An 11,613-nucleotide genomic window follows, 5' to 3' on the forward strand; every position below is an offset into this window, starting at 1 on the left:
AGCATTTCCATGCTGGGAGAGAGAGAGAGAGAGAGAGAGAGAGAGAGAGAGAGAGAGAGAGAAGACCCATTTACTGAATGTCTCTCTGTCACACAGCTTAAAGCACATCATCAACAGCAAGCCTGAAGAGTTGCAGCCACACTTCGATATGCAGTGATGTGCAAGGGTGTGTGGCTAAAGCACCCTCAGGTTTCATGCTTGTACCTCAGGTTACAGACTCCGCTAACCCAGAAATAACACTTCAGGATAAGAACAGAAATCGTGCTCTGGCGGCGCAGCAGCAGCGGGAGGTGCCATTAGCTAAAGTGGTGCTTCAGGTTAAGAACAGTTTCAGGTTAAGAACAGACCTCCAGAACAAATTAAGTTCTTAACCTGAGGTACCACTGTATAAAGAAAAACGGTTGATTCAGAATCAAACCCTGTTTCAGCAGCCTCAGGCACCATGTAAATGAGTTCTGAGTTTGCATTCCAAGTGGAATATTCCTATGTAAGGAAGAGTGATTGCTTTGAAGATGCTTAACATTTACTTTGGCCAGATTCTGTTCAATTTCACCAACCATGTTATTTCTCTAACTTAAGCTCAGACCATACAGCTTTTCAGTTTTCTTTATGAATCTGTTTGGCTTCAGTCTTTACTTCCTGTTGAGCCTTGCTATTTGATTGACATGTTTCAGTCTTGCATGCACTGTGGTGTCATGTTCCTGATATGATGGTGATGATAATTATTTATTTATTTATATATACCCCGTCCATCTGGCTGGGTTTCCCCAACCACTCTGGACAGCTCCCAACAGAATTAAAAGCACAATTAAAAAAAACCAAACATTAAAAATGTACAAAATGTTGTTGGAATGGCATTTGAAAGATGAAGAAGTGAGGTCCCGTGACTGGAAAAAAATGTTACCTGTTGACTTATTTGCAGCAATGTTACTTTTACAGAAACAGACACCTTTGTCAGGAAAACTTTCAGCAACCCTGACAGAAGTAAATTGCAAAAAAATTAAAAAAAAATTCTAATGAAATCTAACTAGGATTACCAAGCTGCATTCCAGAAAATGAAACACGTTCCTTTAAATGCACCAGTAAAGAGGACATGAGACAGCTGTGGCTGCTCAGGCCATATTCTTAGTCTTCCCACCTGCCAGCAACAGGGAGAACATGGAGACTTGCCCTTCTATTGCCAGCAAGAGAAGAGAGCAAAATGAAAGCCTGTCAGGAGAGAAGGTGGGAGCAGCCACAGGTTGGAGTAGACAGCATATTCAATTGCATCTGCTTATTTGTTTGTTTGTTTGCTTGCTTGCTTATTTGAATTCACTTTATGTTGCAATGGATGTTTCTTGAAATAAGTTGAATAGATAACAAAAAGTATCTTACAATTATTCAAGTTTAGACATTGTGTATATTGTCTCAAGGAAATTATACAGTAGTACAAGAAATGACTTTGGAGTGACATAAACTTCCCTTTATAAAAACACTGAGAAACCATAACATGCACTGAGTAACCACTTGTGCATCCCACAATAAATTTTGTCCCATTTGTCCATACCCTGTCTTAGATTTTATTCTCTGAATCTGATAAAGAGGATTAATTTATCCATTAAAACATAGTCCCATGTTTTATCATACCACTTTTTAATTGATGATAACTTGACTGCATATCATTCTATTTCCATTCCATGTCAATTTCATAGGCACTTCATCATAGATCTATGCTGCCCCCATTTTTTGTGGAAAAAAATCACAGTTTAATTGCATGCATTTTGTATGCATTCTTCCTCCCCCCCCAAAAAAAATACACTTTTGTAACCTTATCGTTACATTCCCCCCAAAGTATATATTTGGTATCCTTTTTTTGTAAAAATATAGGTATTTCTGATTCCCTCCTAAAATAATAATAATCTAAACTGTGTTGAAAAATGTGGAGAAGTACACAATCCAATAAATAACTGCATACCAATCCACATGTAATTAGATTTGTTTGCTTTAAAATGCAAATTGAAGCACCCCACCACCACCACCACCACATCCTTAGCAGGTAGAGTATAATGGTTAGAGTACCAGCCTAGTACTGGAAAGACCAAGGTTCAAATCCCCACCTATCTATAAATCTCACTTGACCCTGAGCTAAATCTTAGTCATACCTACCTCACATGTTTGGGGTGTATTTGTGAAACCCTGTTTATACAGAGCAGATTGGAGGAAGGGCAGAATACAAATGCAACGAAAACAGAAATCTCGTGCCTTAGTAATGCATTAATTGAAGGCGCCTGACCTCTAGGTGTTGCAGTGGTGAATCTTTCTTAAAAGGTCAATGTTGGGCTTTCAGCCTGCCTGGAAACTGTACCCTCAAATGTTCCGCCATGGGAAGGGGCTGATTGTTGTGAAATTGTTTGTTTCCGAGGCGGTCTTATTTAATATTGGTTCAGAAACAGGTACAATTTGTGAAAACAATTTGTGGCTGTGCACCTCTCATAAAAAAATATCATTATATAATCCCAATTTGGCTAGGCATGGCTTATGCCCATCACTCCTTAGATGCGAAGGCCTCATTAGCAGGCTTCATAAAATACAGGTTTTCCTTCAGTGTGAGGATCATTTCCAAAGACTAGTCTGACATCTAGTGGCTGGAGAGAAAAAATACACTTTCCTTAACTCATTAATGCTTGCTTTAAAAATTAATAGAGAAATGTAACGAATGCCCTTAAGTTCCTGTTTAGTTCCTTTTTGGTGCAGGAATGTTGGGTTGTGTACAACTTGATAAAAAATATTTTTCCATTGCACTTTTTAAAAATGATTTCAATGTGATACTGCAAAGCTGGGGGGGGGGGGTGTGCAGAGACTCCTGTGTGCTGCTAAGCCATTATGGTGTTGCTTTCCTAACCTTTCATTCTGCTCTGACTTAACATTCACACAAGCTAAGCCAATTACACCTTTTCTTTTTTATGGAATGGAGATAACTTGCTCCAGGCAAAGTATGGTGTTCAGGGGGTCCTTCATATGTTGTATGAAGCCTGTCTCACAATCAACTGCAAGCCCCTGAGCTGGAAATCATTCAGGCATAAATGCAACTATTTCTGGAGAGAGCATTGATAGAGGTGGGTGCAGGGAAACAAGTTAGCTAGTACAGTACAGCCTTTTCCAAAGGTGGGAAGGTAGGTGTTCATGGGATTTTTTGCCCCAGGCAGCAAAATAATTTGGTGGCCCTTGGATGTAATAGACGCCCTGGTGGGGAAGCAACAGAACGCCTTGGGCTGCCCCTGCTTGTAACATCATCAGACAGAAAGGAGAATGGGATTTCCTGCACTTTCCCCTCCAGCTTTCTTCTTCCACCCTAACTGCACATGCCTGGACTGTGCCCAATAGTGGAGTTGTTGTTTTTTCAAACACTGATGTCCTGAGAAGTGGCAACCCTTTCTTTCCTCATTACAAGGTGAATTCAAAACAAGTATGAAACCTTTTCCATTGAGTCCTCATAGATTTGGACTGGCTGTGTAGGTACTGCATTCAGCTTGCCAAACAATATGCTTTTGGAGCCTGTCAGTTTCCTGTTCTGCCTCTTTACACGCTCAATTTTCCCTCTTCGCTGCTCCTGTGATTGCTTTCCTTCAGCCCCTTCTCTCCCCTCACAAGCAGGCCTCTGCCTTTCTAATTTCTCCCGAGATTATATCAGCAGGGATGATCAGCAGCTGAGTTCCTTTCATTAATGCTGATGCAGGCGGACTGGCAGACTCAAGCTCCCTGCAGAAGCCCCTGGGTCAAAAAAAAAAAATTCCCTTCTAAAAAGAGAGAATGAAAGGCAAGCTGACAGATAGAAAAGTTGGCTCTTCTTGATGCTAGTTCCTTTTGTTGCTTTCCACTGAGAGTGATGCAAGGGAAATCACTGGTGAATTACAGTTGCTGGATTTTGCCAAAATTATAAAGCCAGGGTTTATAGGCCCCAGCTTTCTGGTCTATAAACCTCAGCAGCTCTGAACATCAGAACCTATAGTCTTGATTTTCCTCTTTTTCAAATCAGCAGCTCTTTATCATCCCGGGCTTCATACTGTAAAAAATACTGGATGGAATAACGGGAAGCAATGCACACCATCATTGCCCTGGGATATCCTGTAGACTCCACTGAAGCAAGAGGCATTGATGTAGGAGGGTCTCTTGACATTGCTGGACAGGCAATGCCTCAGACATCCTGCCTATACCTTTAGAGCAGGGGTCCCCAAACTAAGGCCTGGGGACTGGATGCGGCCCAATCACCTTCTAAATCCAGCTCGCAGACGGTCCGGGAATCAGCGTCTTTTTACATGAATAGAATGTGCGCTTTTGTTTAAAATGCATCTCTGAGTTATTTGTTGTTGTTGTTCAGTCGTTCAGTCGTGTCCGACTCTTTGTGACCCCATGGACCAGAGCACGCCAGGCACGCCTGTCTTTCACTGCCTCCCGCAGTTTGGCCAAACTCGCTTCGAGAACACTGTCCAACCATCTCATCCTCTGTCGTCCCCTTCTCCTTGTGCCCTCCATCTTTCCCAAGAGTTATTTGTGGGGCATAGGAATTCATTCATTATTATTTTTTTCAAAATATAGTCCAGCCCCCCACAAGGTCTGAGGGACAGTGGACCGCCCCCCTGCTGAAAAAGTTTGCTGACCCCTGCTTTACAGGGAATGGGAGAGGAAACCACAGCTATGTTTCCTACCATGTTTCTTTGTCTCTCTCATCTGTGGAATCCATTATATTCCTTTCTACTAAAGAGCAGGGGTGGAGCCTCCAGATGTTGTTGGACTCCAATTCTCATCAGGCCCAGTCTGTGTGGGACATGATGGGCATTGTAGTCCTGCATGGTTAAAGGGACCCATGGAGGAAAAGGGCAAGAAGTGAAGTGAGACTCTCTTCCCACTCTCTTGAAATGTTTGCAGACAGAACCTAGGGCAGTTTACTCAAGTATTCCCCACTAAGTATGCATAGGGGCTCAGCCTCAAAGGTTTAGGTAGGAACCATAGACTGGGATCTAGTCACCTTTTCTGTGTGTGGCAGATTGATGGTGGGAGGAGAGTTAGTGGGTGGGTGCTGCATATACTAAGAAGGCTAGCATACTCTCTCACTTCTCCTACGACAAAAGGTCCACGCTTGCTCTCCCTATTCCGCCGGCCCAGCTCCTTGGACCATTTCCTGCGCATAATGGTTACACTTTCGTATTTCCCCATGTAATAGTGGCAACCACACACCCCTTTTTGGAAAGGAAAGATCGGCACAAAAATTACGGCCGTTACACAGTGAAATTCAGTACTCTCAGAGCATTCGGTGTATATTCTGTTTAAAAATTATTGTCTTTGCTCGCTGTCTCACATTGAATTTTGGGTAAGCTACTTACCTTAGAGCATTGTTGTTATTTAAAATTTAAAAAGATTAGGCAGGGTAGATAAGTTTTAAATTAAGCAATAAGCAACTCTTCTAGGTTATTTGGGGCTATCAGCATCCCTTTGGGCTCCCATGTCAACATGGGTTTTGTTCCTCAGGGCAAAGTGTGAAATATAGAAGTGTTGGAAGAGCTGTAAAGGTTGAATACTTGGACAAATATTGCCCTCAGACTGTTTGCACAGCACCCAGGCAGCTGTTCTGCAGATCATTTCTGCCTGATGATCCAAGGCTTCATGAAAAACTAATGCCATGTTCCTGCAGAAAAATCAACCTGTTTTATTATGCACAGAGAGTGAGGTGGTGGTTGTGTTTTGTTTTTGATTTCTTGTTGCTAATAAGCTGGGGGGGGGGGAACTGACTCAGACAAGCTAAAGATCGTCTTAAGGACTGTTCATTTTTGCAAAAAGCATTTCATCCACTCTGGGGAGCATGATAAACATAAACCTGCCTGCTACCTTATAAATTATCCAGCCACTACTACTCAGATTATTTTCCTATTTATATGAATTTTTATCATGACAGCTACCTGTACCATGGATTGCACCGCACAACTGTTTGATTTGTAGTGCTGACATACTTTATCAGCACATATGTTCAGGGCAGGGCTTCAGAGCTTACCTTAGTCCTGTGGTTGGGAAGAGGCTGTAAAGAGAAACATATTCCACAGTGAACCAGAACCCAGTATTACGTTTCTCCTCACTTCTATCATTTTGTATTTTCATGCGATGATGGACTGTGTCACCGAGGCTGGCTCAGTTATCCGAGCACAGGTGGCAACTCCAGTTGAAGGAAGGCACATTTCAAATTCACATTTCAAACAAAAGCACAAAGGCTAGTCCCCCACACCAGTGAGAGAAGGACACATGTAGCCAAGCTTTTTAGAGTGCTTTCCATTCATTAAGAGATGTCCCAGGACCAGATCTGTGCTATGGTACTTCAACAAAGGTGGGCCAAAAACACTGAGCCAGCACTGACTGCATAGCAAACATGGCTAACCTGCCCACCCCCCACTCCCCAGAAAACCATTTTTTTCCTGGTTCCCTATGACTCCACCAATTTTGGCAAGGAAAAAGATAAAGCGGACACAGCACTGCAGTGGGCAGAGACTAGTGTGCTGGTATGCAAATAAATCACACAGACACAGGCACACACACACACACAGTAGGGATGGGCAAATACCTCAGCTTTGTTGTCTGTCCGTTTTTCATTTGTCCAACCTGAAATTCAGCTGTCTATATTTCTGCATCAATTTGCAACTTTGTAAAATTCTCATCAACATTTCATCTTTGTAGGGCAGCCTAGTTTTTACAAACCCCTCTCTAAACTCCATCCAGGCAAGCCTGAGGCATCTCAGAGTTCACCTAAGCAAAAGCCCTCAGGGGACAAAGCAGAGTGAGTGATAGGTGGGGGTGTGGCTTCCAGAAGGTTCCAGGGGCCAGAGCTTCCCCACGCCTGCTATAGAGTCTTCGACAATAGCTGCTGCAGGAATAACCTACTTAAGGAAAACAATGAATCTCTTTATTGGAAAGCCCATCATTATTCCTCAGTGCGGCTGATGAGAGAGATCTTCAAATGACTCAGTGTTTTGTCTGTATGGTGCTTACCTCTAGTTTAAAAGTCCCCCTCAGTGCCCCCTCAGCCACCATCAAGAAACTACAATACTGTATTCAAACCACTTTCTCTAGTGTAATGCCATTGACGTCAATGAGGCGGTGCAGCTGTATGTTGCTTCAGAGTATCGACCTTCTCTCTGCGCCCAACTTTGTAAAGCATCATTATCTAAGATCCACAGGAGGATTTGTAGAATGATGAGCTCATTTAAGATGTAAGAAGAAACTATTATTTTTCCACCTAGGAGAGTCCATGAGAAATACCAACTTATTTCAGACAATCATATATTTATTGAAGTATATGGGTTACTGAGTCATAGCCTCCAAAAGAAAAGAAAAGGGTGGAGTGTTGTCACCTTTTCCTTCTAGAACTGCCGTACGACACACTGCAAATGAATTACTGTATTAGAATTTCTCTTGTTTTCTTCGCCTTCTTTGACTTTGAGCTACTATATTTCTGAAAGACATTATTTTTTTTTTACCCTTTCTCAATGAGGCAATGGGGGGAGGACTTTTAATAGACCCAAACTACAGCTTTTTATTTCTGAAATAAAAGATTGTACCCTTGACTGATGAATGAAAATTAACCAATAAGCAAGAAGCTTATGGTCCTAATCCAGAATGCATTAGTCATGCTTAAGTGCCATTGAACCAACAGGGCTTAATTGATCATTTATTTCTAGATAGAGGCTAATACATTTGTTTTGCATCAAGGAATGCACCCAGCCAAATTAAAGGTATTTACTCCAACCTAGCTGTGTATGCTTTCATGAGCATCCCTGCTGTTGAAAAAGTTTGGTACTGTTAACTCTGCGGTCTTAGCTTTTGTGTTTTATTATATTGTACTTTTTTCTTGTATGCGGCACTGAAATCTAATATCATGAAGTGTGACATGTACATAAATGAAGCACAAGACACCTAGTGGGGAGAATAAATGAGCTAAGCTCAGTTCCCTCTACTTTCAAACAAGTGATCCAGCGATCTCACCTGCCTAAATTGGACTATGCTGACAGCATATTTACACCATACAATTAAAGCACATGGCCTTCCCCAAATAATCCTGGCAACTGTACCTTGTTGAGGTTGCTGGGAATTATAGTTCGGTGAGAGGTATACTACAGTTCCCAGATTTCTTAGGGTGGGACCAGGTGAGTGGTAACCACTTATGTGGCATATGTTTTGTCCAGCAAGGGTGTATGTGGAAGTCTGCAGCAATACACTCATTGCCATTAGAAATGAGTGAGAAGCTTTGTGGCCATCCCAGAATGCATTAGGCTCTTGGAGCATTTCAGGCAAGTGCTGGAAAAGATCCTCAAGGGGTTTTCATTGTGCCCACAGCATCTTCACTTTCCAAAGAGTTAGAGGAAGGGAGATAGGCAAGAACAAACTTAGTTGGTCTCTAAGGTCCCACTGGAATGAATTTATTTTATTTTTTATTTTGTTTTGCCTTATCCAGAGTCATCTAGCTAAGCACTGTGACACACTGATGGGCAGTGTCTCTTTCCAAGGTGTTCCCAGCTGTTCCTGGAGATGGTGGGGATTGGACCTGAAACCTTTTGCATGCAAATCCTGTGCTCTAGGATTAGCAGGCCTCTCTGAAGCCTGCTGAATGTTTGTTATTCAAGGGATAGAGGAGCAGGTGGTGGAGGGCAAGGAGGGCAAGCAGAATCGAGGCTAACACAGTCTGCTCGCAGCAGGGCATGCCTGCTTCAATTCTGCTTGCAAGAATTTGAATAGGAGTCTTTGAGTAAAGGTAAAGGTAAAGGGACCCCTGACCATCAGGTCCAGTCGTGTCCGACTCTGGGGTTGCGGCGCTCATCTCGCTTTATAGGCCAAGGGAGCCGGCGTTTGTCTGCAGACAGCTTCCGGGTCATGTGGCCAGCATGACAAAGCCGCTTCTGGCGAACCAGAGCAGTGCACGGAAACGCCGTTTACCTTCCCGCTGGAGCGGTCCCTATTTATCTACTTGCACTTTTGATGTGCTTTCGAACTGCTAGGTGGGCAGGAGCTGGGACCGAGCAACGGGAGCTCACCCCGTGGCAGGGATTCGAACCGCCGACCTTCTGATCAGCAAGCCCTAGACTCTGTGGTTTAACCCACAGCGCCACCTGGGTCCCTCCCATCTGCTCAAATTTCAACACACCTAATCGCCCTTACTGGACACAGGTGGCGCTGTGGTCTAAACCACAGAGCCTAGGGCTTGCCGATCAGAAGGTCAGCGGTTCGAATCCCCGTTACGGGGTGAGCTCCCGTTGTTTGGTCCCTGCTCCTGCCAACCTAGCAGTTTGAAAGTACGTCAAAGTGCAAATAGATAAATAGGTACCACTCCAGCAGTAAGGTTTCTGTGCGCTGCTCTTGTTCGCCAGAAGCCGCTTAGTCATGCTGGCCACATGACCCGGAAGCTGTATGCCAGCTTCCTCGGCCAATAAAGCGAGGTGAGTGCTGCAACCCCAGTCGTCCGCGACTGGACCTAATGGTCAGGGATCCCTTTACCTTTAATCGCCTTGGCTAGAGAGAGGGCCAAGTACATACTCTCCAACATTTCTCTGATGAAAATAGGGACGTCCCATCCCATAATGATGATTTTACTATTTATATCCCACACATCTTACTAGGTTGCCCCAGCCACTCTGGGCAGCTTCCAACATATATAAAAAACATAATAAATCATTTAACATTTTAAAAAAACTTCCCTATACAGGATTGCCTTCATACAGCTCAGAGGTTGCATATCTCCATACCCTCCAAAATTTCTCCAATGAAAATAGGGACACCCTAAGGAAAAGCAGGACATTCTCTAAATCAGGGGTGTCCCTGGAAAATAGGGAAAATTGGAGGGTCTGCAAGTACAGTTCAGTAGATGGCAACTCTTTGCTACAAGAAACAATCAGACATATTTCCCCCTTAATCTCATTCTACCTGATCTGATTAAAATAATACATTTTTATCAAAAATCTGGATTCATTAAGCAGACAGATAATATACTGCAGATAATGATATACAAACAATGCCAAAACATGTTACTAATTATGTCAGTCTTCCTGCCAGCATAATTAGGATTGTTCCCAAGCTAAATCAGTCAAAATCCAGTGTAGTTAAAAACACTGAACAGTTATATTGGATCCACAGAAGCCTTTTGCTCTAATATTTGCCATAGAGAAAAATGAGATACTTAATGAAGGTACAACACTAGTGCTTGGAATTAGCCTTAATTAGGAAAAGTGATTAGGCATGAGCACTACAGACAGGTAATGCCACATATTGCAGCTACAGTGACATTTCTCTTAATAATGGAAATCTGAGGAAGATCTTAGTGTCTCAAGGCCAGCTGATTCATTGGGAGGAAAGGGGTATCCAAGATACCATCTGTTTTTGAAGGCTCTTATAGAAAGAAACAAACAGATGTGTGGGTGACAATATGGCACCTGGCACTATTTAATTTGAGCCTGCTATTGAACAATGAAAAAAAAATTACAGTCATTTTCCTGCCACTTGTCTGTGTGCCCTGGCAAGTGGGGAGGGCACAGAACTTAGAACAGAATAGAAACTTAGAAGCTGGAAGACAGAAAGCATCCTTCATGAACCTCAACCAGTGAATCTCTGTTTACCCACAAGTAAGCCTGTGCAAAATTTATATGAATTATTATGCATGCATTTTTTTCTGGGACCTTTGAATATTTTATTAAAACTCAGTATTACTAGGCCCTATTCACTCAGCACTGGGCTTGATATTGACTCACATTCCTATGCATGCCTATCTAGAAGTGAGCCCAATGGTGTTGATTTCACTGAACTCAATAGGACATATTTCCAAGTGGGCATGTACAGGACTGTGTTGTTAAGTGTTTCTAGCAAATCAACTGTTGCCTTATTTTAGTGAGGTCCATCTATCCATTGTATACCACATGTTGCTCACAATCCATTCTTCCTCAACTCCAGCATGCTTTCCTGAGCAAGGAACCCATCCAGTATAGGATCTAGTAGTGTTATCTAGAGATCTGGGAATGTTGATAACTTACTTAGCATGTCAGAACATGGGTTACTAGGCTCATGGTGAATGTTGAATCAGCAAACATTTTTTAGATAGGTAATCACACCATAAGATGATAACAAGCCCTTTGTGAGTGGGTTCTTCTTTCCTTGGCTCAGTTGGATTTTTCCAGCCACCATATGGCAACGGTGGAATCTCGTTAGCTGTTTTTCATTGCAAGGTGACTTTTGTGTTCATCTCATGAGGCCTCTCCTCCAAACTCACTACACAGGACTGAGCCAAAAACAGAACTTAATGTGGGCTCAATCTTAGTATGCCAAAGCTCAGAAAATAGATGAAGCTGCCCCTGAGGAGGTAGAATGTGGTTCCTTTCAGCACAGAATACCTATAAGAAGAAGAAGAAGAAGAGTTTGGATTTGATATCCCACTTTATCACTACCCGAAGGAGTCTCAAAGTGGCTAACATTCTCCTTTCCCTTCCTCCCCCACAACAAACACTCTGTGAGGTGAGTGGGGCTGAGAGACTTCAAAGAAGTGTGACTAGTCCAAGGTCACCCAGCAGCTGCATGTGGAGGAGCAGAGACGCGAACCTGGTTCACCAGATT

Source organism: Lacerta agilis, chromosome 3 (assembly GCF_009819535.1).
Source record: "Lacerta agilis isolate rLacAgi1 chromosome 3, rLacAgi1.pri, whole genome shotgun sequence".
NCBI classification, from domain to species: Eukaryota; Metazoa; Chordata; class Lepidosauria; order Squamata; family Lacertidae; genus Lacerta; species Lacerta agilis.